Source organism: Macrosteles quadrilineatus, unplaced genomic scaffold (assembly GCF_028750875.1).
Source record: "Macrosteles quadrilineatus isolate MER2022 unplaced genomic scaffold, UCM_ALF_1.0 Scaffold_7__1_contigs__length_78375512, whole genome shotgun sequence".
Lineage (NCBI taxonomy): Eukaryota > Metazoa > Arthropoda > Insecta > Hemiptera > Cicadellidae > Macrosteles > Macrosteles quadrilineatus.
The window spans coordinates 20,772,481-20,790,386 of record NW_026542600.1 but is presented as its reverse complement, the minus strand read 5'-3'; the positions used below and the strand labels follow the sequence as shown (position 1 = coordinate 20,790,386).

Genomic DNA, 17,906 nt, shown 5'->3' with positions numbered 1-17,906 from the left:
TGATTGAAACTAAAAGAAAAAAATGGGTTTCAGTTTGAAGATGGTTCAATCCCGAGAAGAGAGGTTGAAAAAGTAGAGCGTAGCCGAAAAACGAAGGTCTGAAGAAAGTTTAACCAGCGAGGGTATATCATAAACTGTATCATATGGGTTCCACTCTCACCGATCGCCAATTTCTTTAAGCTTGGTCACTGATAAAACCGAGGTAAGATGGTTATAATCCTAGCTTAAGCGGATCATTTACTAAAAGTAAATAAATCAATAAAAGTGGAAGAATGACAAAATGAAAGGAAATGTAAGAAAAGCATAGTAGAGTAGCAGATTGCACCGCATTTGCAAGCACTCAGTAGATGAACGATATGATTTTTTTGTATTAAGAGCGTCAGTACTTATCAAGTATTAAGAGTAAAACCACGCTCAAAAGGTCCCCGAAAAAATATAATATAGTGGTGAATAATAAGGCTTCACGAAGCAAAGATTCGAATCAATCTGGCACATTTACAGATATTTGAAAAAAAACTCTTAAGTAGTAATAATTAATTTTACATAGTTACAATTCCAAAACAAAACGAAAAATCTTACTGTTTTTCTGGTTATTTATCTTGTTGGAAATTCCACTACAAGGGAACTGCAACTGACCCATAAACCTATTCCTGTCTAGAGTTAGATAACTAGAAGCTGTTGAGGCCATAAGATAGTTCTGAATAAAGTTTTACTCGATTTAACTTGAAAGATTTGTCTTTTTCGACAGAAACCCGTAACTCCTCAGATGGTACTTAAAACTGGAAATGGCTTGTTATTCATATTATTGAGAAAGCGTTTTAGCAAATTTAATTTCACTACATGATAGTTTTGGGAAGCTACTTAAAAACAAATTTTCTAGATGTATTTATAAAAATAAAATCCCTAAAGTGAGCACATTTAAATTATTTAGAAGATAATAAACAATTATATTTTTCCTCTCTATACACTACAATAGATTGTTATATGTGCTATGCATTAATATACTTTGAAAATTGTTTCGTCGATTTAAATATGTTTATGGCACTTTGACGTAATTAATTTTATTTATTACCATTAAATGGATTTGAAATTGCTGTTATCTTGAAATTAACTAATGCAAATGGAAATAAGTACATATGCCTTTATTTGGTCTGTATTTTGTTTTAAGTACATAAAAATGTGCTTCGTATATTCAAAGGAACATAAGTTTATTCAATAATCCTGACATCTACCTTACTTGGACCAAACCATTTGCAATAGCAACAAACAACCAGTTATGAAAAAAAAAACTATAAACAGTTGAAATATAACTTCAGTTTTAAGTTGAAACCTTAATATACAATTTTTAAATTAAGATATGTGAGTTTAAGTAAACCTTAATAATTTTAGAAAGGATTATAATTAATCAATGGCTGAAGAATAGTTCGACCAGGTTCGTTTGTTCCTTTGACATACAATTTTGACTATTCAAAAGTGACGTAAATAGGTGTATATATTTGAATGTATTTCTGTAACAATTGAAACAAATATGTCAATTTCACTAAAAAGCACACTTCAACACCGAAGGCATTCCAAACATAATTAAAAATACATAAAAATCTGTGATTTTATTATTTACAAAAAAAATTCCATCCTTATTTATTAATCATATTAGGAAAATTCCTAAAGTATACACACCTTTAGTTATGTAAAATATAAATATTATGTGATTTTTAACGTATTTTTTCCCACGATTAAATGTGTAGCAGAGGGAAACCTTTAAGTTATCCCGGAGATCCTAATAAAGAGTTATGCACGAAACCTATCTCGTAAACGAACCTAAAACGGGAATATTTTCTCACCTTTGTACCCTCGATGTAGCAGTCTACTAAAAATAGTACTATGCCATTGTCTTATCCTAAACCATTTTCGCATTACTGAGATCACTGAAATAAAATCAATTAGTTATAGACGGGATTTAACCCAAGAACTGGAGCACTTAAGTCCCGAACTCTACTAATTGACCATAACGCTCCCCAATGTTATGAAAAACTTGTATTGGCATTCAAGTTTTTCAAAATTCGTTTGGATTAAGTGGGATGTGACTATTCAAATTAAATGATGAAGTAATATTTTGCTGAGCCATGTCAATACATGCCTTAACCAATGTGAATTAATGATATTCATCGAACGTTCTAATATTACTATCGTGTTACTTTACATGTGATATAGAACAATTTTAGTGATTTATTATTCTTTATACTGCAGATGATTACTCAAAGAATCTTGCCTTTATATTTAGTAACAATTAGCTAGACGAGTCAAACGTTTATGTACTCACCAACAATTAATGCAAAGTATGTTTTCCGAGAGTAATAAATAATTGTCAAAGCTTCGTAGCAGCTAGAAGTGTGATATATTTGATTCCCCTTGAAGTTTAACCTACGCTGAATATTCATACTCGGAACTACAGGATGTTATATAAACGTTTTAATCATATAAACACTAACTAAACTACTTGAATGTTGATGGCACTCCTATAATATGTTATAAACTATGTAGTGTCATAAAATATTACGATCCGTTTAAATTGGAATATGAGGAAAGCAGGCACAAATATCTGTACTAACTTACTAATTTATGAGTACCGCCAAGCTTATCACCAGTTTAAAAGCTATTATCTTTATTTTCAGTAGTTGTACTTTTAAAATCCAAAGAGTGTATGTATTTGGTATGTACTAATACGACCACTGATTTTATTAGTACCTTGTTTATTTCACTTAAACAAATAAAACAATAACTTAAAGGGCTAAAATGGTACAAACAGTCAGTTAATGTCACTTAATGCGTACTCATGGGCTATTCATAGTAATTCAAAGTTGGTGAACTATTTTTTATCCTAAACAAATACCACTCCTACTACGCTAAAACAACTAGATATACCTAAAATAAATCATTAACATCTTATATTTCGTCTATAGTTTTTTAATGTGCCAGCTTGAAAATCAATGTGTTAAATGATTGCAGTTTCGAAGATTGAGGTTAGGATGTTTTGTGGTACAGCTGCATTATTGTGACAATGTGGTCGTGGTAAAAGTAGCATTGCCATCTTCAAATTCGGTAAACGAAAAATGATATTTTTGTATATACTATTAATTATCATCAACAATTGATAATTACTACGTTATTTATTCTGAGTGCTGTTAAAACCTGGTTTGACTTTCCAAAGTTAAGTTTGATAATAACATTAATCATGCAAGAAGTCCATTAATTTTAAACGGTCCATATCCTTCTGTGTCATTAAATTAAAATCAACTTAGACTTAACATTCTTTTGTTTAGTTTGAATTGATGAAAGGTTTTGAGCAAAGTAGTGAGCTAGTTATTGGGCAATGTAAAATGTTGAGGGATTAGCTGTTTTGCATCGAATGCTAAAGAACAAAATGCGACTTTGATTGGAAACTTAGAAAAAGTATTGTAAAAACGTATTCTAAAACACAAATTCTTATACTATAGCACGGCCGCTTTGACAATTCAACATATTATGCATCTAAATTTAATAGACAGGCCGATTAAAATTTTAAAATTGCATGTATGATACGCAGCCAAATTTTAACCCACAATATTTATTTCTTGGTGGCCTCAGAAGGAGATGCTCACCAACAATAAATGAACCATTTTCCAGAATTTGATATTTAACTTATGGGACGCCCTGGATATAAGGACATGTCAGAAATGAAATCTCGTGTTGATGCCATCTTCAATAGGTTAATGCCTCGTTGTGTCATAATCATTTAGTTTCATTCAGTTTCTTTCCGTTTCGTTCTGTTGCGATCCGATCCCTTCCGTTCCAATCCGATATGTTACGGTCCGACCTGATCCGGTTTGTTCCGTTCCGATCCGGTCTGGTCCGTTCCGATCCGGTCTGGTCCGTTCCGATCCGGTCTGGTCCGTTCCGATCCGGTCTGGTCCGATCCGATCCGGTCTGGTCCGTTCCTAACCGGTCTGGTCCGTTCCGATCCGATCCGGTCCGGTCCGTTCTGATCCGTTCCGATCCGATCAGTTCACAAAACTAAATGCACGCCAGGACGTTTCGCATGAGATGTAATTTGGTATGGCACGAGGTTATTGCTAATGAACACGTGTAAACGGCTATGGCTGTGATAAAAAATAACGGATGAGAGGTTTGTGGTTATTACATTTCTGATCGCGTAAGGGATAATTTAAATATTGGGTTATGTAGTACGTATGCCTGATTTCTAATGTAGTGATGCACTATTTCAAGTTGAAGTTTAACACAAATGAAATTTTTATTAAATGAATTGAGTATGATAGTGCAACTAAATTTTGTTTTAAAGTCAATTTATGTTTTATATGGTTATATAAAAAACCAAAAGATTTGTTATTTCAAATTATTTAATTTAGAAGACATAAGGAGATGCTCACCAACAATGAATGAAGAACATTATTAGAGTATGGATTCGAGTGACTTTTAAGATCGTTCCTGTAATTTTATCAGTTAATAAATTATCCATTATTAATTTGTTTGGAATATTTTATGCTGTAATAAATGTTTTTAAATTTCACTACGACAATTATTGAAAATAAAATTTTGTTATCCGTATTCTCTTTGCAATGTGTTTAGACATTAATGTTTAGAGCATGTGGTCTTTTCATTGTTAAGATAATATTTTGACTACTACTAAACTTAAATTCTTGACCTAACCTAGGTTATGAAAATAACCTTTTCTATGATTACTACATCATAAAGACCGGTTGAATTGTTAAACGTAAAATATATTGTAAAAAAAAAAACGTGTGAGAATGATAAACTAAGTAATTATATAAAATAACCTCTTTCTTGATTTATGTTTAATCTGTTCTTTTAGAACCATTTCCAGAGATTGACATTTAACTTATGGGACGCCCTGGATATGCCAGCTGCTTTTGCTACATTATAAGGTAAGATTTCATATATTCCTGAACTATTTACAAGGAACGACTAATTCCAAAATATCAAGTAAAGGACTATGTTTATGGTTACAGTGGAATTGCATTTAATTTATGTGGTAAAGTTTTCAAAGGTGACTCAATTTCGTAATTGATTGTTTTGCTGCATTGTGTATGGAAATGATAAGCATTAATATTCCTCTTGGAAACAATTACAAGTGTTTAACTGCCTCTGCATTGGTCAATACGGAATTGAAATAAAACTGTTAAGTAAATAAGTTACAGTTTTGCACTAATCATTTATTTATTTCCATAATACTATCCGCTATAGCCGTGACTTGTAATGGGGTCAAGATGAAGAGAAGACAATTTTGGTTCCTCGAAAATATTGACAAGCAGCTTGAGAACGCTAAAGAAAAAACTATTATGTCCCCTATATCTGCTGTATGTAGATAGAATGTTTTTAATTTACTATTAGTATTATCTGGCTACATAAACATAACTGCAATTGTTGACAACTACTAACCAAAAGGGTTTGTTCCGATATCGCAGGCTAGCCTATGGAATAACAAGTGCAGGCGCACTTTTTCAGTCAACAAGGGACCATATACTAATGAGTCTTAAAGGAATTGCTTGTTTTATTGGTGACATTCTTATTTACGCTAAGGAAATGTCAGAAATGAAATCTCGTGTTGATGCCATCTTCAATAGGTTAATGCCTTGTTTTGTCAAAATCATTTAGTTTCGTTCAGTTTCTTTCCGTTTCGTTCCGTTGCGGTCCGATCCCTTTCGTTCCAATCCGATCTGTTACGGTCTGATCTGTTACAGTTTGACCTGATCCGTTCCATTCCGGGCTGGTTAGTTCTGTTCCGTTCCGTTCCGTTCCAGTCTGGTCCGTTCCGTTCCAGTCTGGTCCGTTCCGTTCCAGTCTGGTCCGTTCCGTCCCGGTCTGGTCCGATCCGTTCCGGTCTGGTCCGATCCGTTCCGGTCTGGTCCGATCCGTTCCGGTCTGGTCCGATCCGTTCCGGTCTGGTCCATTCTGCTCCGATCCGGTCTGGTCCGTTCCGTTCCGGCCCGTTCCGATCTGTTCTGGCTTGTCCCGTTCTGATCCGTTCCGATCTGTTCTGGTCAGATACGTTTAGGTATGTTCCGGTCAGATCCGTTCCGATCCGATCAGTTCAAAAAACTAAATGCACGCCAGGACGTTTCACATGAGATGTAATTTGGTATGGCACGAGGTTATTGCCAATGAACATGTGTAAACATTTGGCTGTGATCAAAAATAACGGATGAGAGGTTTGTGGTTATTACATTTCTGATCGCGTAAGGGATAATTTAAATATTGGGTTATAAAATAGTACGTATGCCTGAGTTCTAATGTAATGATGCACTATTTCAAGTTGAAGTTTAACACTAATGAAATTTTTATCAAATTAATTGAGTATGGTAGTGCAACTAAATTTAGTTTTAAAGTCAATTTATGTTTTGAAGATGCTCACCAACAATGAATGAAGAACATTATTAGAGTTTGGATTCGAGTGACTTTTAAGATCGTTCCTGTAATTTTATCAGTTAATAAATTATCCATTATTAATTTGTTTGGAATATTTCATGCTATAATAAATTCATTATTACACTTTTAGAAGTTTTTATTATGCTTACACTGTAGGAATGTTCAATACCCCATTTAAATAACATTGATTGATTTGTTAGATAATCGAGAAAGTCTCGTCAAAGTTTAACTTTAAATATAATTTTCTATAGTAGGCCTATGTTTTTAATTTTAACTACTACATTTATTGAAAATAAAACTTGTTATCCGTATTCTCATTACAATGTGTTTAGACATTAATGTTTAGAGCATGTGGTCTTTTCATCATTAAGATAATATTTTGACTACTACTAAACTTAAATTCTTGAGCTTAACTAGGCTATGAAAATAACCTTTTCTATGATTACTACATCATAAAGACAGGTTAGATTGTCAAACGTAAAATATATTGTAAAAAAATAAAAAAAACGTGTGAGAATGATAAACTAAGTAATTATATAAAATAACCTCTTTCTTGATTTATGTTTAATCTGTTCTTTTAGAACCATTTCCAGAGTTTGACATTTAACTTATGGGACGCCCTGGATATGGCAGCTGCTTTTGCTACATTATAAGGTAAGATTTCATATATTCCTGAACTATTTACAAGGAACGACTAATTCCAAAATATCAAGTAAAGGACTATGTTTATGGTTACAGTGGAATTGCATTTAATTTATGTGGTAAAGTTTTCAAAGGTGACTCAATTTCGTAATTGATTGTTTTGCTGCATTGTGTATGGAAATGATAAGCATTAATATTCCTCTTGGAAACAATTACAAGTGTTTAACTGCCTCTGCATTGGTCAATACGGAATTGAAATAAAACTGTTAAGTAAATAAGTTACGGTTTTGCACTAAGCGTTTATTTATTTACATAATACTAGCCGCTATAGCCGTGACTAGCAATGGGGTCAAGATGAAGAGGAGACAATTTTGGTTCCTCGAAAATATTGACAAGCAGCTTGAGAACGCTAAAGAAAAAACTATTATGTCCCCTATATCTGCTGTATGTAGATAGAATGTTTTTAATTTACTATTAGTATTATCTTGCTACATAATCATAACTGCAATTGTTGACAACTACTAACCACAAGGGTTTGTTCCGATATCGCAGGCTAGCCTATGGAATAACAAGTGCAGGCGCGCTTTTTCAGTCAACAAGGGACAATAATGAGTCTTGAAGGAATTGCTTGTTTTATTGATGACATTCTTATTTACGCTAAGGACATGTCAGAAATGAAATCTCGTGTTGATGCCATCTTCAATAGGTTTATGCCTTGTTGTGTCAAAATCATTTAGTTCCGTTCAGTTTCTTTCCGTTTCGTTCCGTTGCGATCCGATCCCTTTCGTTCCAATCCGATCTGTTTGGTCCGATCTGTTACATACCGACCTGATCCGTTCTGTTCTGGGCTGATTAGTTCTGATCCGTTCCGTGCTGGTCCGTTCCGTCCCGGGCTGGTCCGGTCTGGTCCGTTTAGGTCCGATCCGGTCTGGTACGTTCCGTTCCGGTTTGTCCCGTTCTGATCTGTTCTGGTCAGATCCGTTTAGGTGTGTTCCGGTCAGATCCGTTCCGATCCGATCAGTTCAAAAAACTAAATGCACGCCAGGACGTTTCGCATGAGATGTAATTTGGTATGGCACGAGGTTATGGCCAATGAACACGTGTAAACATTTGGCTGTGATCAAAAATAACGGATGAGAAGTTTGTGGTTATTACATTTCTGATCACGTAAGGGATAATTTAAATATTGGGTTATATAGTACGTATGCCTGATTTCTAATTTAATGATGCACTATTTCAAGTTGAAGTTTAACACTAATGAAATTTTTATCAAATTAATTGAGTATGGTAGTGCAACTAAATTTAGTTTTTAAGTCAATTTATGTTTTGAAGATGCTCACCAACAATGAATGAAGAACATTATTAGAGTTTGGATTCGAGTGACTTTTAAGATCGTTCCTGTAATTTTATCAGTTAATCCATTATTAATTTGTTTGGAATATTTCATGCTATAATAAATTCATTATTACACTTTTAGAAGTTTTTATTATGCTTACACTGTAGGAATGTTCAATACCCCATTTAAATAACATTGATTGATTTGTTAGATAATCGAGAAAGTCTCGTCAAAGTTTAACTTTAAATATAATTTTCTCTAGTAGGCCTATGTTCTTAATTTTAACTACTACATTTATTGAAAATAAAATTTGTTATCCGTATTCTCATTACAATGTGTTTAGACATTAATGTTTAGAGCATGTGGTCTTTTCATCGTTAAGATAATATTTTGACTACTACTAAACTTAAATTCTTGAGCTTAACTAGGCTATGAAAATAACCTTTTCTATGATTACTACATCATAAAGACCGGTTAAATTGTCAAACGTAAATTATATTGTGTCAAAAAATAAAAAAAACCTGTGAGAGTAATAAACTAAGTAATTATATAAAATAACCTCTTTCTTGATTTATGTTTAATTTGTTCCTTAAGAACCATTTTCCAGAGTTTGACACTTAACTTATGGCAGCTGCTTTTGCTACATTATAAGGTAAGATTTCATATATTCCTGGACTATTTACAAGGAACGAATAATTCCAAAATATCAAGTAAAGGACTATGTTTACGGTAACAGTAAAATTACATTTAATTTATGTGGTAAAGTTTTCAAAGGTGACTCAATTTCGTAATTGATTGTTTTGCTGCATTGTGTATGGAAATGATAAGCATTAATATTCCTCTTGGAAACAATTACAAGTGTTTAACTGCCTCTGCATTGGTCAATACGGAATTGAAATAAAACTGTTAAGTAAATAAGTTACAGTTTTGCATTAAGCGTTTATTTATTTACATAATACTAGCCGCTATAGCCGTGACTAGCAATGGGGTCAAGATGAAAAAAAAAATACAATTTTAGTTCCGGGCTGGTTAGTTCTGTTCCGTTCCGGGTTGGTCCGTTCCGTTCCAGGCTGGTCCGGTCCGACCCGGTCTGGTCCGTTCCAATCCGGTCTGGTTCGTTTCGATCTTTTCCGGTTTGTTACGTTCTGATCCGTTCCGATCCGATCAGTTCAAAAAACTAAATGCACGCCAGGACGTTTCGCATGAGATGTAATTTGGTATGGCACGAGGTTATTGCCAATGAACACGTGTAAACATTTGGCTGTGATCAAAAATAACGGATGAGAAGTTTGTGGTTATTACATTTCTGATCACGTAAGGGATAATTTAAATATTGGGTTAAATAGTACGTATGCCTGATTTCTAATGTAATGATGCACTATTTCATGTTGAAGTTTAACACTAATGAAATTTTTTTTAATTAATTGAGTATGGTAGTCCAACTAAATTTTGTTTTAAAGTCAATTTATGTTTTATATGGTGTTATAAAAAAAACCAAAGATTTGTTATTTCTTATGATTTAATTTAGCTTAGATCAATTATCTCTTGCCGATTAGGTAGCAAAATCATCATATGGGGCTAATGAATGGGTGACTAATAAAAGTATAAGAAAAGGCAGGTTTTGTATCGTTGCCTTACTTTTGTTAATATTTCCATTCCAATCAGTCTTCAATGATTATTTTTATTACATCATTTCCGAAAATATTATAAGTTCCCACAAAGTTATCAGCACCAATTATTAATTTACATTTTTGCATTACTTATTTACATCTGGATTATAAATTAATTAAAGCTGTAACATAAAAAAATTATTGAAAGTCACACTTGCCTAAGTTAATCGCAAAATAAACACCACACAGCTTACAATAGTGCATGACCTAGTCTTATAGACAAGAACAAAACCTTTAAACCTAGAGTATCCAACAAGATTGTGTATGCCAATTCGCATACCTTTATTCTTGTCCCCTTTTTGTGCACGAAAATATAGTACGGAACTTTAAAAATATGTTCCTGAATATAGCTACCAATATAGCTTGGGTTTGATAGCAGGTACTAGCCTACATTTATAGCGTATCCTCGTTATAGTACAGCACATTAATTATGATCTGTTTATTGGTCATCCATTGTTTGAATATGTAATTATGTAAATTGTGTCTACATTACAATAGCAATACAGTGCATTTACTTACTAGTAAAGGTGCATTGCAATACAAACAAATTACCCTCTTCATACCCCTACCGCAATCCTATTATTATATTATTTAGTTACAGTCAACAATTCTATCTATTAATACAATCAAATAACGTGGTATATCTATTGGTAACTGCAGTGTTGAGATGGTCCAAGACAGTTACATTTTGGCAAAAAGACATTCATGTTGTTCGGTAATATATTTAAAATGCTGATATTTTCAGTAGGATTTGTGAGGTTTACATAATTAAGCGATCGCAATAGTGATGCTTCGCCCATCAAAAGTAGTCGTTGGCTACACAGACAACACATGTAGAGTAAGGAACTTTGCTAGGGATGTAAATAACTTCGTTCCACTTTCAAATTTCACCATAAACACCCTTCCATATATTTATCGTGTCCTGCATATATATAGCCTCAAAGCTACAACAGTATAGGCCTAGTCTATTTAATCTAATTCATTTTTTGTTCTATGGATTATTTATATACAATATACGTTAATACATAATATTTGTCTTGATATAAGACCATTACTGTACAGGTACGTACCGAGGTGATGACATCAGATTGTAAGACTTTAACTGGCAGCAATGTCAAGTATGATTTTATACAGGAATACAGTGAATTATTATCAACTGACAGACATATATATTATAAAATCCTCTTCTCATAAAACCATTTAATTGTCCTCGACTTATGACACAGTTAGAAAGGTTAAAAGTCTCTTTCTTATTCAGTAGATGTAATAAGGAAAATGTTATGCCATGAAACCTTTACATGTGCTTTCCGTTTAATTTATTCTTAGAGATCAGGTGGATGAATTTTCCAAGTAAAATATGAATGCTTGAATTTTTTTGGCTGCATAAAAACTAGATTTTAGGTTTAAAATAATTATACATTTCACTTTACATCTAGAAATATAACCAGGAATTACTAATTGTATGATAAATGTAACAAAAACAGCAAGAAATCAACATCCCTTAAAAGTCCTAGTGCAATAATTGTCCATAGGATGTACAATCTCAAAAATCTCACGGTTATTGCAATACCATGTATCTTGGGAGATTTCATTTAATTTTAACTATTAAAAAAAACATTGTCATCGCATTTAATTTTGGTTATTTTGGTTAATTTTGGTTTGGTTATTTTGGTTAGTGCTTCACAATTATTTCACAGAAATACTTTATACAAAGATTTTTGGAAAGCTACATCGTTTCAATTAAACAGTCTATTTTTACCTGTATTGTTGGGTCTAAAACCGAAGAACGATTCGTTCTTCAAAACGTGACCTATCTGAAAAGCCGCAAAGACAAACAGATAAGGTGTGTAAAATAATGCCCATAAATTAAAACAACTCAGGTTGAAATACAGTGATGAAACAAGAGAGGGATCTAACAATAAAAGCTAACAGAATCTAACTAAAATGAGCACTACTGCATGCGTACAGAAAACTAAAAATTAAACCACTATGAAGATAAGAAGAGGTGAGAGAGTACCTTAAGAAAGAGATAGGCATGGCGAAGAGCGAGAGGCAGGGGAGGCAGTCGTGGAGAGGGGGGACAGGCATCGTCATACTTATATCGAGCACAGGACACGGGCACAAAATGTTCGTTAACCGTTACATATTCCTTGAATGGTCACACGGGGGTCTGTAAAATAAATACCCTGAGTTACAGTCACGCTAGATATGGTGGAACACCTAGAACTTACCTTCTACTACCTACTACACTACTTGTGTAAAGAGGGGGTGTGCATATATGATCTCTAACACTCATCTAAATATTTAAATACCCTGAATTAGAGTTTGGTTATCTTTCGTAGGTCACCTACAACTACCAACTACTCTGTCCGTGGTAGAAGATATAGCATTCTGTTGACCTCATATAAACCCATCAGGCTATAACTCACCCGAGTTAGAGTCTAACCAATTATGGCAGAACACCAACAACCTACCTTGTGCCACCTACAACTCTATTGGTATAGGCCGTAGTTGCATATTGGCATTATATTGGCGACCTCCACTAAACCAATTAGTCAACAAATACCCTGATTTTGAGTCAGGCCAAATACGGAGGAGCAGCTTTGACCTATGACCTACCAAGTACCTGAGTAAGGAAGGGTTGTATATGAACTACCTCCTATACCGCCCCTCATAAATGTATCTAAGAAACCGGATAGATATAGTGAAACCCCTTACATAAACCTTATAAAACCGCCCGAAAACCGCTTTATTAGTCCATCGAGCATGAAGTATTCATCTCTTAAAGGAATCCAATAGTTTCTACTATTCTTAGTAAGTAATGACGTCTTTTTTACATGAATGCAGCTTTTTTGGTAAAAAAGCAAATATCGAAATTACGATATGTATATACATATGTACCTACACAATATTATTGCCACTTGATAAATGTGTATAGTTGAAGCTACACACTTAAATGGTCTGAAAGAATTCACTGTACATTTTTCCTAATGATTATTCGTGACGATCATGACGATTTGAATCACTTTGTGTATAATAGATTACACACTACAAAACAAAATCTTCCTCTGTTTATTTTCTAGATGAATGCAGAGGAAAATTATTAACCCGTATGAGAGAATGCATTTTATCTACATAATACATATAGTTTTTAACAATAAGTAAAATCAACTCCAGTGACGATATGTAACCTTTCACGAAAGGCCAAGAAAAGACATTTTCTCCTCCAGGCTAAACGCTTCGGTATATTTCTTCCAAGCCGATTGGAAATAAATCTATTAGGCAGCTCAATTATGCTGTTGGTAAAACTCATGACGTTAACTAGGTAGGCAATAATATGTTAGTTCCCTAGGAACAAAACAGTATATATATATATATATATATATATATATATATATTTTATTAACTAAACAGTAATTATAAATAGTAATTAAGGGCGTTTGCCTTACTTGTTTTTAAACACGGGTATTTACTATTATTCACTGCAAAAATAAAGGAAACCAATGTGATTGAAATAGTTGTAGGCCCTATAGTACCCTTTACGAAATACGATAAAAGTAAAACGTGGGTTTAAGGAAGATGAGTGTAACTTGAAAGCTTAAATTAATCATAGTAATGCATCATTATTTTAAAGTTAGTAATCCTCCTTCCAGTGAAATCCCTCTAGCTTAAAAATGATAAGTAGTATAAGTAATGAAGAGGTTGTGCAGTTGTGGGCGGCAAGCCTCGGTTTTGAGCGGTTTCAGTAGTTGCTTCAGGCGTCTAAGCTGCCGTGACAGCCGCTTAAGCTGATTTTCAGCTTATTCTACTTTACGATTACTTTAGCTGTTTCCCACCTTCACTTCAAGAAGATACTACGTTCATACAAATATATTTTTAGGAATATTTTTTTGGAAACGTCCATTAGAAACTGTGATTATTATAATAATGGTTATTTTAGAATAGATATAGGTTAATTACTTATGGGTTTAGTTAAATACGATCTAAAATATGAATTAAAATAAATCCCATATTTAACATAGTGTAAAACTATTTCCTACCTAATATGTCGAGTTAACTTTTAATATACATTTTTCTCTCCAAGTAATATGTAGGCTACTCAAAATATTTTTCAATCAGTACTAGACAAAGTATCAAACATTTAAGCTATATACTCAGGTTGTTTTCTGTAGTTTAAGGTATGTTTAGTAAGGAATGTGAGCAAAATATATCCCACTCCCACAAACAATACTGTCCCATTTATTAATGGCATTACTATATTAATTTTACTTCCCACTGGTCCTATATTGTTAAAAATAATACAATGTTGGTTATTCATAAATGAACACCTTATTATAGTTGATTTGTAATAACTATACCATCTCGTTTGCAGTTCATTGTAAGCTACTTTGTGTATATACTCAATGAATTGATAACTAATGCTTTACACACTTAAAGCTATTGTCCATTATTTTGCCGTAATCAATATTCAACCTTAATTTTAACACGACAGCAGAGTTAAGTATTTGAATCTAGTTAAGGTAAAAAACTGAACACGTCCGAGTTAAATTTACATATCATCATGCCATACTTCTCAAATATTTAAACTAATATTCTGGCTTCATGTACACTAAAATGTAAAATATTTGGCTGCTTTGGGTAATGTAAGTGATAAAGGGCCAAATATGACTATTATTTCAAGAGCTAGTATTGTGCCAAGTTGTGGTCGTTAAATCCCTAACTCCGGGTAATTCCCCGCAACCGGAAACTATAGATTTCGTAAACAAGGAGAACCGTCTAAGTCGAGATGACGTCCTCTCTTTTTATGGGTTTCTTTATATTTTAAAGAAACTATATTTACTATATTGATGTGGAAGAAAAATTGACTATTATATCAAAATTTCGTTTATTGTTTTGTATCGTTTTTTTTTATTATGCCTGGCATTTATTTTACTCGTGTTATATATAACCTGAGAGGTAAAAAGGGACTATCATGATGAAAGTGTTAGTTGAGTCGGTGGCTCAGTTCGTAGAGCGACAGAATGTAGGAGAAAGACAGCGATGTCTTGGGTTCGCGACCTAGTACTATCAATTAGATAGTATCAGTACAGTTGATTCGTGTACCAAACGTACTAACCTCCTGCTTTGCTTGATACTTTCTATGTACAGCCAATGGATACCGATGTGGATGGGCAGATGCAAGTTTGAACTAGGCTGACAATTTATTTTTACAATGAAAATAATTAGGTGAAAACGAAAAAATTCCACTTGACTAACTTAAAATTGCTTTTGAGCTATCAAGTTTTTTGTATTTAATTATTACTTTCCGAAGAAGCTATGCATTTCTAAGCCCAGGAATTTGTACTTTAAAATAGATTTTAAATTTTTCGTTGAAATACTTTCACTGGATAAATTTAGAACCTGTTTTAGTGGAGTTAACAAACATTATTCGCTTAAAGCTTGATATAGTAACACAAAAAGCAAGTAGACGGGCAAAACAATGGAGAATAGCGTGTCAACAATAGACTAAGGACAGCCCGGGCTCGAGCAACAGTAGCCTTTTGTTCTTTAAATGTGAGGTCAGGCATGTTAAACGCAATATCCTTCCGGTTTACGTCTTTAAAGGATCTTTAACCATGAATTACACGTACTAAATCTTAAAATAATATTTTCTTTTACTATAATCGAAAATAAGTCACAATACAACAGATATTTCGCTAAAGGAGAGAATTATTTAGTAGTTACAATTTTATTTTCAAAGGTCTATTCATTCAAAGGATCTATTGATATTTACCTGTACTGCATAAGTAGGTGAGTTGAACTATTCGATGATCAAAGAGTTAAACTCAGCCGAAAGGCTTGTACTTCCAGCTTATTGGCTTGACATGTACAATACAGTTCAAAGCATTCTAAAAGTACATTATCTGATCTCTAATAAGAAAGTGAAGAATGTTTTAGAATAAAATAACTAATTTGTATGAGAGATTTTACTGTTGACATTCGGGAGAACAAGTTAAGTACTACCATTTTTCATAATCGACAAAAATATTGGATCATTTTTATATCGTCGGTTGAGCTTTGAGGCCCATTGTCATCATCAAAGTCGCTCTGTTACTAACACACTATGAGAAACAAATGTAGTTATTATTATTAATAAGATGCATAATAAAATCACTCTAATAGCTTTATCGGCAAATTTGTATATTTTATAAATCCTTGAATTGATTTTAAAGTACAGGTAAAGATAGGTTTCCCTGCTGTCCTCGTTGATAGCGTTCATAGCTGTATCAGCCTTAATAATTTCTACTGTATCTAATTTGGTTTATATAATTATACCATAACAGATTATACACACCAAATCTGTGTTTAACGAGTTTTGAATGATGATAAAACGTTAAAAGTACATATAAGGGAGAAAAGTGCCTGTATACAAACTTTGGTAAAATACAAAGAGCAGGAAAGGTCATTTCAGTATATTTATATGTAGGTACTGTAGAACGATTAACATATTGTTTTAGTAAATCTGTTTAGATGGTTTTATAGGTTAACAACTATTAATGTATTAAAAACAAATAAGACATTTATAAAGTAAATATATTAGAGTTTATGTCAATTACATTCTTTTATTATACGAATGACCAGTTAAAAACCTTAATTTATAAGTGTAATATTTCTCTAACATTCACCCAGATTTTCATAAATAATTTCTTTTCATACCAAAATATATTCATAGCGAATATTTGAATAGACATATCAGTCGAAACCCCAATTTCGTTATGTAAATTTACTTTTTGAGACGAATTATATTTTTTTTATTAGTTTAACAGCTAAATAGTAAAAAAAAACAACATTACGTTATGTCTAGATTGATTAATGCACATTGACCTAGCTATTAAAACCGTAGGATGCATACACGGCTTAACATTTTATGGGTCTGTTGTATTATGATTCTTCGCGATTTTCAAATATTCAGAATAACTCTTCTCTGACAACAATCCCAGGAATCTTAAACGTCGATGAATGAAACGCCAAACACTAGAAATATATTTCGTGTTTATTTCTATGTCGTGCTTTTGTCTAATTCCATCAACAGTTTTATTCGTTTACATTTATTAGCGAGGGTAATTTTTCGTAATAGTTAATACTTTTTGCATCTTGTTTCGTTTACTAAACATATATTTTGAACAATTTAAAGTTATTATAGATTTTTAAAACATAAATCTATAATTGATTCTGTACCAATCGAGTTTGATAATAACATCGACGTAATAACCAAATAAAATGGCATTTAGGTACAAGCAAGATGTATGAATTTTCTAAAAGATAAATAATCTGTCCAAGTAACCTGACTATCAGAAAACAATATTACGTATCCCAAACACGCTTTGTAGCTACTAATGTCAACTTTTACATCTTTTTAACGAAAGAAACGATGGAGCCATATTCTAGTATATCAAAAGATTGTCATAATGGTATAAGAGGATGCAGTAAAGGTATTTTATTAGATATAGAGCAATACAATTTAACTTTGAATTTTCAAATCTTACTTGAACTTTTAAAATTTACTTCGACAATCACTTTGAAATATGAGGCCTGTGGATCAAGGTAGGTATTGTAAAAAATAGTGTACGATTTCAAAATCCACACTAAAAACTCTCTTCCTTCAAAGAGTGGATCAGGTATTCCCAAGCATTTTTTTACTAATGCAAATGTCATGATTATGCACAGTAACATTAATCTGCATTGAAATTCTGATATGCCACAACTAGATTTCTAAAGTATCATTATGGTTTCTGTTGGATTATTGTTGCCACTGTCGTTAAAATAATCGCACAGTC

At 32.8% G+C, this 17,906-nt stretch overlaps 1 protein-coding gene across 4 annotated transcripts in view; it reads right to left on the bottom strand.

Annotated features, from left to right (window-relative positions):
- The window catches only part of LOC128998002 (synaptotagmin-7-like), an 800,371-nt gene that overhangs the window by 692,023 nt on the left and 90,442 nt on the right, over nucleotides 1–17,906 (bottom strand). The window contains exon 2 of one of the 4 annotated variants that reach the window (XM_054423910.1): nucleotides 12,107–12,259. The exons of the other annotated variants lie outside the window; for them this stretch is intronic. The gene's annotated coding sequence lies outside the window, so the exon portion shown is untranslated. The remainder of the gene's footprint in view (nucleotides 1–12,106; nucleotides 12,260–17,906) is intronic. 4 annotated transcript variants of the gene reach the window in all.